Raw genomic sequence first — 13,786 nt, forward strand, 5'->3', positions numbered from 1 at the left:
GGTTTGAGTTGTCCCCCTTTGCAAATTGGCTGTTTGGAGAAATGGAAAACTAGATGGCTCTGTGTGGTTTGAGTTGTCCCCCTTTGCAAATTGGCTGTTTGGAGAAATGGAAAACTAGATGGCTCTGGTTGATTGTCAATTTGCATAAGTGGAGAAATGGGCAGCATATAAACGGTACTTTTTTTTAAGCAGGGGTGAAGAGCGCAGAGAGTGAAACAATGGTTGGAAGAAGTGACTGCGAATTCTTTTTGTGACGGTGAATTATTTTTGGACGTTGAAGAGCTCGACCTTTTGGAAGGAACAGCTGTGTCATATATTTTTTTTTGAATTTCTTTTTTTTCTACTTCACTACAAGCTATTTCGGCAGGAACTATGGAAGCAAAGAGGATCAGCAGTGAAATGCTTAAGACGTTCTCTGGAGAGGGAGATGTTATAACCTGGCTGACCAAGGTTAAACTTGTCGCTAAGTTGCGGGACATCGCGGATGTAGCCAGCTTGATACTGCTGTATCTTGATGGTGATGTTCTGGCCCTATATCTGGAGATGCGGGAGAAGGATCGACTGTCTGTTGACGCCATTGAGGAAAAGTTGAAGGAAGCATTTACTGAAGGACCGTTTGTGGCATATGGCAAACTAAGCCGTATGGTGTGGACCGGAGAGCCTGTCGATGTTTACGCAGACAATATCAGGAGGTTGATGGGACTAGCAGGATTCAATGGAGGAGGCCGTCGACAGATGGTTAAGATGGCCTTTATCAATGGCTTCCCGGACCATATTTCTATAGCTCTGCAGCAACTGCCCGGTGTAAATACTATGGAGGTGGCGGAGTTGATTGCACAGGCTAGGATGCTGGCCAGGAAAAAAGAGAGTGAGCAGGGAATCGTAGCTGTCGCTCAACGAAGAAAACTGCAGCAGGAAATTGTGAAGGACGAAAAGCAGAGAGGACTGTGAAAGAGACCCAGGTTCTCTGGCAGATACTACCGATGCCAAGGCCCCCATATGGCGAGGGAGTGCAGAGAGCCAAAGCCAGAAGTCACGTGTTACCGCTGTGGGGAAGTCAGCCACATCAGCAGATTCTGTTCCCAGGGACACGAAACAGGGGGAAGCCACTGCGCCGGTGGCTACCCCACTTATTCGATGAAGGCGCTTCAGGGTATGTCACCACAAGTAGAGGTGACCCTAAATGAACGAAGTGCAAAAGCCCTTGTCAACACGGGCTGTACTTCAACAATTGTCACCAAAGACATGGTTGACACATGCAATGGAACCAGCAGCATTACGGCAGTTGACGGCAGAGAGGTGAAGTGCAATGGCACAAGTATCGTTCAGTTGATCGTATGTGGGATGTCACTAACAATCCAGGCGATTGTTATTAACAAAATTGTCACGGGTGTCGATGTGGTGCTAGGGATGAACGCAATTGCTTGACTAGGGTGCGTTACGGTATATAGGAACTCCGTGAGATTTGGAGGACATCAAGGGGCTGCAGGTGTGCAATTCGAAAAAGGTGTCACAGGAACGGTCGGGTTAGACAAAAGTTGCACGAGAGAGGACCAAGATTTCTCTGCACACTTTGATGGTGAGAAATGGACAGTCAAGTGAGCATGGAAGGGAGAACCTCCCATACTAAACAACAGAGTGGAATGCTACGAGCATACATTGCGAGGAGGCACAAGAGTTGAATTTAAGAAGGAGGTGGACCAATGGATCACAGAGGGGATTTTAAGACCATGGACAGAGAAGGTGGAAGGTGTGCTGCCGTTAATGGCGGTTGTTCAGCCCACAAAACAAAAAGTTTGGCCAGTACTGGAATTCAGGGAGCTGAACGTACACGTTGCGTGTCACACGGGAGGCGATGTGATGGACGTGTGCGGAGAGACCATGCGAGAGTGGAGGCAGATTCAGAAGGCTGCGACGATTGTGGATTTAAAATCTGCATACCTACAGATCCACATTTCACAGGAATTCTGGAAATACCAGCTGGTCAGATACAAGGGGTGAACGTACTGCCTGACTAGGTTGGGTTTTGGCCTGAATTCTGCACCAAAAATCATGGCAGCGATCCTCAAAACGGTGCTAAGCAAGGAGGATGCAGTCAGAAGAGCCACCAGTTCCTACATTGATGATATTTTGGTGGATGAGACGGTAACAACTGCGGAGGACGTAGTAAAGCACCTCAACAGCTTGGGTTAATTGCAAAACACCTGGACTCGTTGGAGGAAGGAGCTGTGTTAGGGCTCCAACTAAGAAAGGACCAGATAGGACGGTTAGTGTTCCAGAGGGGAAATGAGATCCCAGAGGTGTCGGAAAAATTGAGTAGGCAAGAACTCTTCTCAATATGCGGAAGACTGGTGGGCCATTACCCTATTGCAGGATGGCTACGGACTGCATGTAGTTATATCAAAAGGCTAGCTAGTGGAGCGAAGTGGGAGGATGGAGTTGATAAAGAGACTGTGGACATTATGAGAGAGATTATTGCAGAGGTGAAGAGGGAGGATCCAGTGAGAGGTGTTTGGCATGTACCCAACACTGCAGAAGGTGTTGTATGGTGTGATGCAAGCTGTATAGCAGTGGGTTTCACCTTGGAGATAGGTGGTGTTACTGCAGAAGATGCTGCTTGGTTGCGGAAGAAGGACAACGTGGCTCACATAAATGTGGCGGAACTGGATGCGGTTATGAAAGGCATCAACTTAGCCTTGAAATGGGGGCTACAGAATGTTGAGGTGAGGACTGACTCAGCCACTGTGTTCTCTTGGATCCAGTCCGAAGCTACAGGAGAAAGGAGGGTGAAGACAAAAGGCGCTGCCGAGATGCTAGTAAAGCGTCGATTGATGATGTTAAGGGAGCTGATTAGGGAATTTGATCTTCAACTTAGGGTCACTATCGTTCCTTCAGCGAAGAACAGAGCAGATGTAATGACGACGGTGCAGAAGACCTGGCTAAAGGCGCCGAATGAGGCGGCTGTTGCAATATGTTGTTTGAATGAAGACACTCTGAAGGATTTGCATGACATGCACCATTTTGGAGTGGATAGAACCTTGTTCTTGGCCAGGAAGGTGGACCCCAGAATCACAAACGAGGCCGTTAGGACAGTGGTTGAGAGATGCAGCCGGTGTCAATCAAAAGACTCTGCACCGAGTAGACACGAAGCTGGTGAGGTTCAGGTGGCAGAGAACTGGAGCAGGTTGGCGATAGACGTAACGCACTATCGACAGAGGCTGTATCTGTCAATGGTCGACTGTGGACCACGAAGAGTAGCCATTTGGAGGGAGATCAAGGCGGAAAATGCAGGTGAAATTTCAAAGGTCTTGGAAGAGTTGTTTTTGGAGAGGGGTCCAGTGACAGAAGTGCTAATGGACAATAGAACTGCCTTTCGCTCAGCTGTCATGGAGAATGTGTTGGATAAGTGGGGAGTGCGGCGCTATTTCAAGGCTGCATATAGACCAGGTGGAAACGGAATTGTGGAGCGGCATCACAGGACCATTAAGGCTATAGCTGAAAGGGGCCAGATTTTGCCGCCAGAAGCTGTCTTCTGGTATAATATGGCTCCAAAGTCAGGGCAAAAAGTGGAGTCAGTGCCGCAGAGGGCAGTCTTCAAGTATGAGTGGCAGCATCCCCGAACTGCACAGGTACCCGCGGAGGAAGGCGAGAAGCGAGCGACTGAACAAGTGGCCGAGGAAGTTTGGATCAAACTGCCTGATGCTCGCTGTACCACACGCTGGGGGAGGGGCATTGTGACAAGTGTCCAATCCCCGAACAATGTATCTATCGACGGCATCCCTCGACACATCCTGATGTGCGGCCGATAGTGGTGTCATCAGAGGAAGACAGTGACGTCGAGCCAAGTAGCGATGTTCACGAAGAGGCTCCGCGGAGATCGCAGCAAGAGAGACGGCCGCCATGTTGGTCGAGCGACTACGTGATAGGTTGACATGTGATGATCGTGTAGATCAAGGGGGCGTGTGGTTTGAGTTGTCCCCCTTTGCAAATTGGCTGTTTGGAGAAATGGAAAACTAGATGGCTCTGTGTGGTTTGAGTTATCCCCCTTTGCAAATTGGCTGTTTGGAGAAATGGAAAACTAGATGGCTCTGGTTGATAGTCAATTTGCATAAGTGGAGAAATGGGCAGCATATAAACGGTACTTTTTTTTAAGCAGGGGTGAAGAGCGCAGAGAGTGAAACGACGGTTGGAAGAAGTGACGGCAAATTTTTTTTGTGACGGTGAATTATTTTGGGACGTTGAAGAGCTCGACCTTTTGGAAGGAACAGCTGTGTCATATATTTTTTTTTAATTTCTTTTTTTTCTACTTCACTACAGAACATATATTTACGATTATTCATTTGAAGTTAAAAGTGACCACAAATATACTAGTCTTATCGAGATGAGTTCTCTCTTGAGAATGATGCATTGCTACAAAAAAACAAAACACATATCCCTAAAACAATGCAGCTAGAGATATTAGAAAAGTTATATTATGGGATCCAAGAAAGTGAAAAATGTAAACTAAGTGCCAAAATCTATTTTCTGGCGTAGCATTAATAACATCGACATTATAATACAGCAATGCGCCATATGTCAAGAACTGTAAAAGTTTCAAACAGCTGAAACCTACGAGATCCCCGTACGACCATGGCAAATTGTTGCTATTGACATTTTCAGCCTTAATGAAATTAATTACTTCCCTATGTTGATTACTGTTGAAAGTACCCACTCTGCTGTAACGATTCTGACAGACATATGCACAGACTCGGATTCTATATTCGAAACACCCTTCCCTTGACTAGAGAAACAAAACTAGAATTGGATGACCAAGCATTTATGTGCTTTAGAGTTAACATGCAACATAACATTAGCTACTTTTATTTTCTCTACCACTCTCCTTCGACCCAGGACTGCACTCTAATAAGCAAAGTCTCTGACAGCATAGATACAGCAGTTTCCCTCAACACTAGTGCACAAGTATTTGGTGACTTCAATGTCCACTACTTCAATGTCCACTATATCTCATTCCCTATCACAGATTGTTACATTTCCAACCCGTTTCCCAGACCAGTGAGAACAACACGCATCATTTCTAGATCTGTTTCTGACCATAGTTTCCAATGATTGTGTATCAAATGCCCACAACCCGTTTGGGAACGCTGATCATGCAGTGATAATGGTTGAAATCGCCCTAAACTCTAGGGCCAAAACTGAAGAGCCAGTGCTCAAAACAACGAGATATTATAAAAAGGCTGACTAGGAAGCCATCAGGGATCTCATCAGAGATGCCCCATGGAGAAATATCTTTTCTCTTGCTGCTGAAGAGTTTGTAAATGAGACCACTGATTGGTGCAAAATGGCAATTGAAGCACATGTTTCCACGTGGAAATTTTATAGCAGTACCACCCTTCCCAATGGTTTACTTCTACTTGTGCAGCTGCCATCGCGCAAAGGCAACATGCGTACCGCAGATTTAACCAACATAAGTCCAGTTCAAACAGACAGAAGCTAGAAGTAACGTCAAGAAAAAAATAGCGACAGCTAAGAGAAAATTTACTGAAACTACCAAAAAATGCATCGAAGCACAGAAATTTGGAGCCCGTGACTTCTGGAAAATCTACAACAGTGTAGTCAATAATGGGTAATCAACAATTCTCCCACTAACCAACAATCATGAGGTTGTTTGCTCAGCAACCAAGAATGCTAACATGCTTGGCAGTCGGTTTGCCTCCAACTCCACACTGGACCCTGCTAACTGCCCTCTCCCTGACTTTCCTTTGCAAACAGACCTCACAGACGATCTGAAAATCACCCCGTCTCAGGTGTATGCTATTAGAAAAAATCTTGACACTTCAAAAGCATGTGGACCTGATTTCATCCCAGCTGTGCTATTAAAAAAGTGCTCCGCAAAAGTAGCTCCAGTTCTCTCCAAACTTTACAACAAATGCCTTAATGAATCTTGCTTTCCTGCTGGAAAACTGCTTCTGTGGTACCAGTTTTTAAGAATTCTGGCGAAAGAACTGACCCAGTAAATTATCGCCCTATTAGCCTTCTCCCACTTTTCGCCCAAATATTTGAGTTCATAATTAACCAAGCTCTAGTCCATCACCTTACAGATGCTAAACTTCTGACCAACGAAAAATATGGATATAGGCAAGCCCGTTCCACAGCAGACATCCTAACTGTAATCTCTGAGCGTATATACCATTCACTGGACAAAGCAGGGGAGGGTAGAGCGGTAGCTCTAGATATATCTAAGGCTTTTTACAGGGTATGGCATGAAGGTCTTCTCAGGAAAATAAGATCATATGGTATCATTGGACGAATACTTAACATAATTAAATCTTTCTTAGATAAGAGAAAAATCCAGGTTGTCCTTGACGGTCATACAAATAAACAATATGATATAAATGTGGGAGTGCCTCAAGGGTCTATCCTTGGACCTTTATTATTCCTAATATTCATAAATGACCTTCCTGACAAAACTGTTTCTGAGATGGGTATATATGCTGATGACACCACGCTCTATAACCGACATGACAGGAAAACAGATGAACACATATCTAAGGAAATGGCAGAAACACTAGAGGATGACCTCTGATCTGTAGTGGAATAATGACAAAAATAGATGGTCACATTCAATGCTGCCAAGACTAAACTAGTTTCCTTCAATAATTACAAGAAACCTTCTCTACTACCAATAGCAATGGCTAAAGACTCTTCATCTGAAAGTATTTTATTAAACTCCTTGGCCTTACGTTCACAGGAAACATGAGTTGGAACAATTATATTGAGAGCATTGCCAGAACCGCTGCGAAGAAGGTAGGTTCTCTCTACCATGCTAGAAACTACTAACACTCGAAAGCATCCTGTATCTCTATAAAGCCACCATTCGCCCATGTATAGGGTATTGTTGTCATATTTTGGCTGGTGCATCTGCTACTAGTCTCTCGCACCTAGACAAGGTTCAATAGATAGTTGCCAACTTGATAGGTCCGTAACTGTCATCTAAGCTTCAACCTCTGTTCCATCGATGAAATGTTGTTTCCCTCTGCCTGTTCTACAAGTATTTTAACGGTGAATGTTCCGACGAACTGCAAGCACTTGTACCACCTCGATGTAAATACCCCTGACAAACCCGACAAGCAGCTCAATCCCACCCCTTCACAGTAGATATCCCTAGATATAAGAGAGCCGTCTAGTCCAGTAGTTTTTCCCCCAGAACCACTAGACTTTGGGTTTCCCTTCCAAGTCCCTGCTTCCCAACTTGTACTGACATGCAGAAGTTCAAATGTAATGTGAGCCGACATCTTGCTGCCCAACTCCCTACATAGTACCCCTGTTGCTTATGTACCTGATAGTAAACCCCTACATCAAAGTGGCAATGTGCCTTATTTGGGTGAAAATGTAATAAAAAAAAATTCCAAATAGTGGAAATTCAGGATCGCCAACTACAGAGACAGTTGTCGCAAAAAAACATGATAAACAGACTAAGGATCTTCATAATCACAGGACAATTTGTACGAGTACATGACTAGGACATGAAAAGATGGACTCCAGCCGTCAGAGAAGCCTGCACTGAACTATGATTTGACATTGTTGTGACCCCAACAGGATAGATTCTTCACAGAAACCACAAGCATCTCATGGAAGATGTCCACATTTCTAACATTTCTATATTTACAAGCTTATAACTACTTGAAAAATGTAATTGAAACCCTAATTTTTTTTTCAATTAAAGGAGCAAAGACGAAAATTTAAAAAAATAACAGGTTTAATAGCAAATTATGCAATATTTGTTTTTTTTAATCGGTTTTCTTTAAAAAACATTGGAAGAAAATAATGCAAATTCGATTATAAAAAAATCGATATAAATTCGAAAAATTCGCTTACCTATAAAAAATACTATTGAATGTTAAATTCCATTCTTCTTTGTTCAGAATTTATCCATATTTATATTTTAAATTCCATTTATTTTTTAAATAAAAGAATTTTTAAAACGACTGTTTTGAAGAAACGCGCGATATTGCAGCATTTTTACGTTGTCATCGAAAACCGGAAGTCGCCGTTTGTCCTTGTTTGAACAATGGATGGACAGAGGCAGTAAAAACCGCATGTTCGCGTTAGCTGTCTAGCCTTGCGCATAAAGAAACTTGTGCCTTCATACCTGAAAACTAGTCACATTTTACTTATAATTTTTTGCCTTAAAAAAAAAACAGTTGACTTTTTTTTCTCAAAAAAATACACAAGTTTTTGATTTAATATATTTAATTTCCACTTTATGGAGTGATTTTTTTTAATATCTAAAAAAAAAAACATCGAATGAAATAAAAATAAGAATTGCAATATAAGAAGATTATAAGGTTTCATTAAAAAAAAGTGGTTTTAAAAAAAGGTTTTAACCTTTGAACTTTACAGGTAAATTTCTAAAAAGCACTTCTTTTTTGTTTTAAATTTGAATATTTTATTTATTGATCTTTTATCTTCAATTTGTGATGTATAAAACTTTGTTACATAAATTATTAAAATTTAAATAGACATCTAAAAATGGGGGGGGGTGAATTTAAAAAAAAAACATTTGTCTAAAATATTATATTCAGTTCATTGAAAAGAGCATAAAATTTCACATTGACCCTGAAAATATCGTAAAAATTTAACCAATAGAAAAAGTTTGATAGATTTTTAAAGTTTAAAAATTGAAAAAAAACTCGTAAAATTCAATTGATTTCATTACGTTAAAAAAATGGCTGCATGAAGGCGCGCTAGCACTTTGTAAACACTGTTTTTAAAAAAATAAAAAATAATATTTCTATTATTTTTTAAACAACTTTAATAGTTTATTTTGGAAGTACATTCTGTGGGGAAAATGGCTTACCATACAAACGTCCTCGTGTCTGCCTGTCCTGTGAGTCACATGTGTTGAGAAAGAAAGAAAGCGTCCATCATGGTGGCCATGACCTTTTGTAGTGAAAGAAGTCTCACGAGATCACATGCGCATGCCTCATAAAAACACTTTTCTAGGGACTGCTGAAGCCGAAGCAGTGTAAAGGACACGTCTGCTCAGGAAACGCCAAGACGCATGCGTTGCTACTGGTGCAGCAAGCTAGGTTACGTAGCAAGGAGTTGTCTGGTAAACAGACAAGAGGAGTAAACTATAGCGCCAGTATTCTCCCCAGATCCTTGACAAATAGGGCGCTACCCACAGTGAGAGTGCGTGTGAACGGGCGTGAACACTTTGCGCTTGTAGACACAGGGTTCATGCAGAATCTCATGCGCAAGGCATGCTGTGACGCATGTGTCATGAAGAGGATTCCAGTACTGACAGTCGGCAGGGGCACGCTAGCCTCTTGTGGAGTTAGTGTCATTCGTACACATGTCGGTGATGGGCCTATAATAACTGTACAAGCCCTGGTTGTAAGCGGGGACCTTCTTGGTTATGACCTGCTCTTAGGAATGGATGTTATCAAAGAATTGTGTGGTATCCGTATTGATAGTGAGGATGAGGCACATTTCTCTAACTTGCTCTGGGTGCATCCATGAAACTGGAACAGCCTGACTTTCATGTGGAATTCGACCAGTGTACGAGATCCTGGACAGTTCCTTGGAAATGGTCGGACGAGCAGCCACCCAGGAAGTTGTACAATAGGGTTTCGGAATATAAAATTCCCCCTAGAGTTCATGGAGAATACGATAAGGAACTAAAGACGTGGATAAAAAATGGATGGCTAGTTCCCTATCCAGAGAAGGAATTGGGCCCCCCAGTGTCTGATCCCGTTAATGGCGGTTATCCAGCATAATAAACAGAAGGTGAGGCCGGTACTCAACTATCAGGAAATAAATGAGCACATAAATCCTTTTACAGCCCGCGCAGATGTATGTACCGAGAAGTTGAGGGAATGGCGCCAAGCAGGATCTAATGTATCTGTGCTGGATCTTTGTAAAGAATACCTTCAAGTGCATGTCCACCAGTCACTATGGCCCTATCAAACGGTACTCATCAAGGGAGAAAGGTATTGCTTAACCCGCATGGGGTTTGGACTTAATGTGGCACCATCAATTATACAAAGGATTGTTGACGCTATATTGACTAAGGATGAGCGCATTCAGCGGACAACATCTGCATATATTGACAATGTGTATGTGGATGAAGAAATTGTGCCTGCAACACACATAAAAGAACATCTTCACAACTTTGGCCTTCTCAGCAAGGAACCAGAAATGCTTTGGGACAGTGCAAGAGTGCTCGGTTTGCAGGTCTGGGAAGAAGATAATGTCCTGTGTTGGAAGCGAGGCAATGAAATCCCAGGTATGCCTGTGTTTTCACGCGACGGAACGTATTTTCATTGTGCAGAAAGTTGGTTGGGTACCTTCCTGTGGGTAGCTGGCTTCGTATTGCAGTGGCATTCATCAAACAGAGAGCCTCTGACATCACCACCAGACGGGATGACAAAATTTATGACGCCCCTCTCAATACAATGGTCAGAGAGGTCCTCACTAGAGTGCACAAAGAAGATCCAGCATGGGGAAGATAATGTGTTGACAGCCAGGACTGTAGTGTATGGGTTGACGCAAGCTCTCTTGCCATTGGCATGTTGTTAGTCCATGATGGAGCCGTAGTGGAAGACGCTTGCTGGTTGCGCCCAGAAAAAGACTCTCAACTCATGAACCTGGCAGAACTCTATGCAGTGATCAAGGGAATAAACTTGGCAATCCTTTGGAAGACAACCACCCTACAACTATTCACAGATTCTGCTTGCGTCCATAAGTGGATTTCAGACACTCTTACTGGACGGGCTAGAGTGTGAACCGAAACAATGAGTAAGATGCTCATCCGTCGACGGCTCAACACAATCATGAGCCTGGTGAATGAATATGCACTATCAATGGAGGTGTCCCTGGTCAGATCCAGCATAAATAAGGCAGATTGTTTAACAAGGGTGCCTCAAAGATGGCTTGATGTCATAAAAAGAACTGTTGAACCTACGCAACCTCCCTGTGCCTCATCTATGATCCTTGGTCAATCTAATCGGATTAAGGAAATCCACCAACAAAGCGGGCACCTGGAGTCAAGCGGACCCTATATTTCGCTAAGTTGGTTGAACCAGGCGTGCAAAGGGCAGACGTCATGGAAGTGGTATAAAACTGCGTGGAATGCCAGTCCATTGACCCGGCACCCATTTGCTTGGAAAAGGGGAAGTTGGAAGTTAAGAACCACTGGAGCCGGCTAGTGATAGACATTACTCACCACAATGGCAAGGATTTCCTGACTCTCATCGATTGCGGTCCATCAAGGTTTGCCATATGGCATATGCTGTGTCGATAAGATAGTCACTATTGTCCGTCAACTAAATAATATTTTCCTTGAACGTGGACCTCCAACAGAGATATTACTTGACAATGGTGCTGCATTTACCAGTGAGCAGTTTAGGAAGTTTACTGACAGCTGGGGAATACATCTGAGGTTTCGATACGCCCATGTACCTAGTGGAAATGGGATCATTGAATGGAATCATCGAACCGTCAAAACAATCATGGCTAGATCATGCTGCACAGTGTTTGAGGTAGTTTATTTGTACAATGTAACCCCAAAAGATGATGTTTCGCCCTCTATGGCGCCGGCTGATACATTGCATAGGTATCACGTCGGGTAAAGGGCATAGAGATGAACCCCCTGCCCCTGAACTGGAAGTAGCCAGAGAGAGAGTTAGGAAAGAGGATGTTGTGTGGATCAAAAATCCGCAAGGCAAGTGCACGACAAGGTATAGAGTCAGGCGAGTCACTGAAATAATCAGGGTCGATGGCATGCCCCGTCATGTTAAAGACATATAGTTAGTAATGCAACCATCACCAGACGACATGAGCGAATCAGAGTCAGAATCTAGCGAAGCATCACTCTGGATTGCAGCACCACCATCAGACAGTGACTCTGAGATTAGTAGCCTCCCAGAAGACATAGAGAGTAGTAGCCTCCCAGATGAGACAGAGATGCTCGATCTGCAGACCACAGACGAAAGCACAAGTGAAGATGAGGCGTGTGTCGTCCCCCCTCGAAGAAGCACCCGGCAAAATCGATCACTACCTCCTTGCCATCTCTATGATCATGAGATCAGGGGGGAGTGTGGGGAAAATGGCTTACCGTACAAACGTCCTCATGTCTGTCTGTCTGTCTTGTGAGTCACACGCGTCGAGAAAGAAAGAAAGAATCCATCATGGCGGGCATGACGTTTTGTAGTGAACGAAGTCTTGCGAGATCACGTGCGCGTGCCTTATAAAAACAGGTCACTTGTCGGTGGGAGGGGAAGGAGAAATCATTTGACGTTTGAGAAGCGGAAAAAGCAGTTAGAAGAATTTATGTGAGCAGTAATGTTTGCCTGTTGATTGACTGCATATTCCATAAAGAAAATAAACAACTCACTTTTAAAAGAGAAATTACGAGTTTTTTAAAAATATTTTATTCGCAGTTTCATGTTAGGGATGTCAAAAATTCCCCCAAAATTCTGATACACTTAGAGGTTTCCTTAAGTAACTAATTTCCAATAGCTGATACGACTGCAATGCCAACATGCCCTTCTCGGACATTTAAGAGTTATTAAATGGTTTTGTTTAACTGTGAGTAAAATAAAATTTAAAAAAAAACAACAAAAAAACTTACCTTTAATTTCAGAAATTCAATACGAAAGAGAATCAGGATGAATTTGTCCGTTCTTTTGTGTTCAAACAGAAAAATTGCTTTGTTTCTAAGCATTTCTTTAGTAAATTGATACAACTTTTGTGTGTTCAGTTCATTCAGAAAGATATGAAAATGCAAAAGAATTAAAATTAAAAGATGAAAAACACGATTTAAACGTGAAATTATTTAAAGAGAAAATCAACTGCTAAAGAACAATGAATATAAGCTATTGTAAATCGGTGTAATGTTTACTTCGTTCCTCATGTAAAAATGTCTGTTCATTAGTCCAGTGTGTCGAATTGTTTTCTTATCAAATGTAAGTTTATATTTTTCACTTTTGTGTGTACAATTTATTAAAAAAGATATAAAAATATATGAAGATAAAAAATCAGGTATATTTTTCAAGAGTGAACATTTCATTATTATTTGGATTAACACCAAGATGAGAACGGAAGTTCAAAGCCAAATATGAGGAAAAAAAAAAAAAAAAAAAAAAGCTCCTATAACCAGTATGGCGAGATAACGACTTTTCATGAGTTGCACTATCCCAGGCATTAACTCCATCTTTAATAAGAAAAGTAATAGATGAGGTGCCACCACTCGTCCTTTTTTTTTCAGGTGACAGTGCACAGGCACAGTGCAAGTGCACTGCACTCTTGAGTAAATAGCTATTATTATATTAAACGTTAAATGGCAAAATGTGTTAAATCATTGCAGAATCCTAAACTTATAAAATACACTCGTTTGTTTGTTTTACTTTTTTTTTTTTGTATACATTTTACTATTTTTCACGGTGTTACAGGTGAGGTTGATAAGGTCTCACCGTAAACAAGAATATTAAATGGTGTCAGAATCAGCATAATGGCGAAAACGAATTTTAACATTTATAATAAAGTTTTATTTTACAATAAGATTTTCGTTTTGTTGTTGTGTTTTGAGCGGTACGCAAGAGGAATGTTTTCAAGATTGTTATGAAAATGGATTATCTCCTCTTTGAAATCCAAACTAGGAAAGCTGTACATTTCCGCTTATCAAGTAGACTAGTAGTAGGATTCTTAATTGAATAACAGTCATTGCTAATGCTACAGTGCTTGCTACAGTGCTACACTGTAGCAAAATGTAGTAGGCAAAAAT

General features: G+C 42.1%; 1 long non-coding RNA gene across 1 annotated transcript in view; it reads right to left on the reverse strand.

Moving 5' to 3' along the window:
• LOC145293320 (uncharacterized) overlaps positions 1-13,466 on the reverse strand; it is a 44,988-nt gene extending 31,522 nt beyond the window's left edge. The window contains exon 1 of the long non-coding RNA XR_013869714.1: positions 12,635-13,466. This is a non-coding gene — a long non-coding RNA (uncharacterized LOC145293320). The remainder of the gene's footprint in view (positions 1-12,634) is intronic.
• Between the last annotated feature and the right edge of the window lie 320 nt (positions 13,467-13,786).

Source organism: Euprymna scolopes, chromosome 14, assembly GCF_053919585.1.
Source record: "Euprymna scolopes isolate OS-2025 chromosome 14, ASM5391958v1, whole genome shotgun sequence".
Classification (NCBI taxonomy): domain Eukaryota; kingdom Metazoa; phylum Mollusca; class Cephalopoda; order Sepiida; family Sepiolidae; genus Euprymna; species Euprymna scolopes.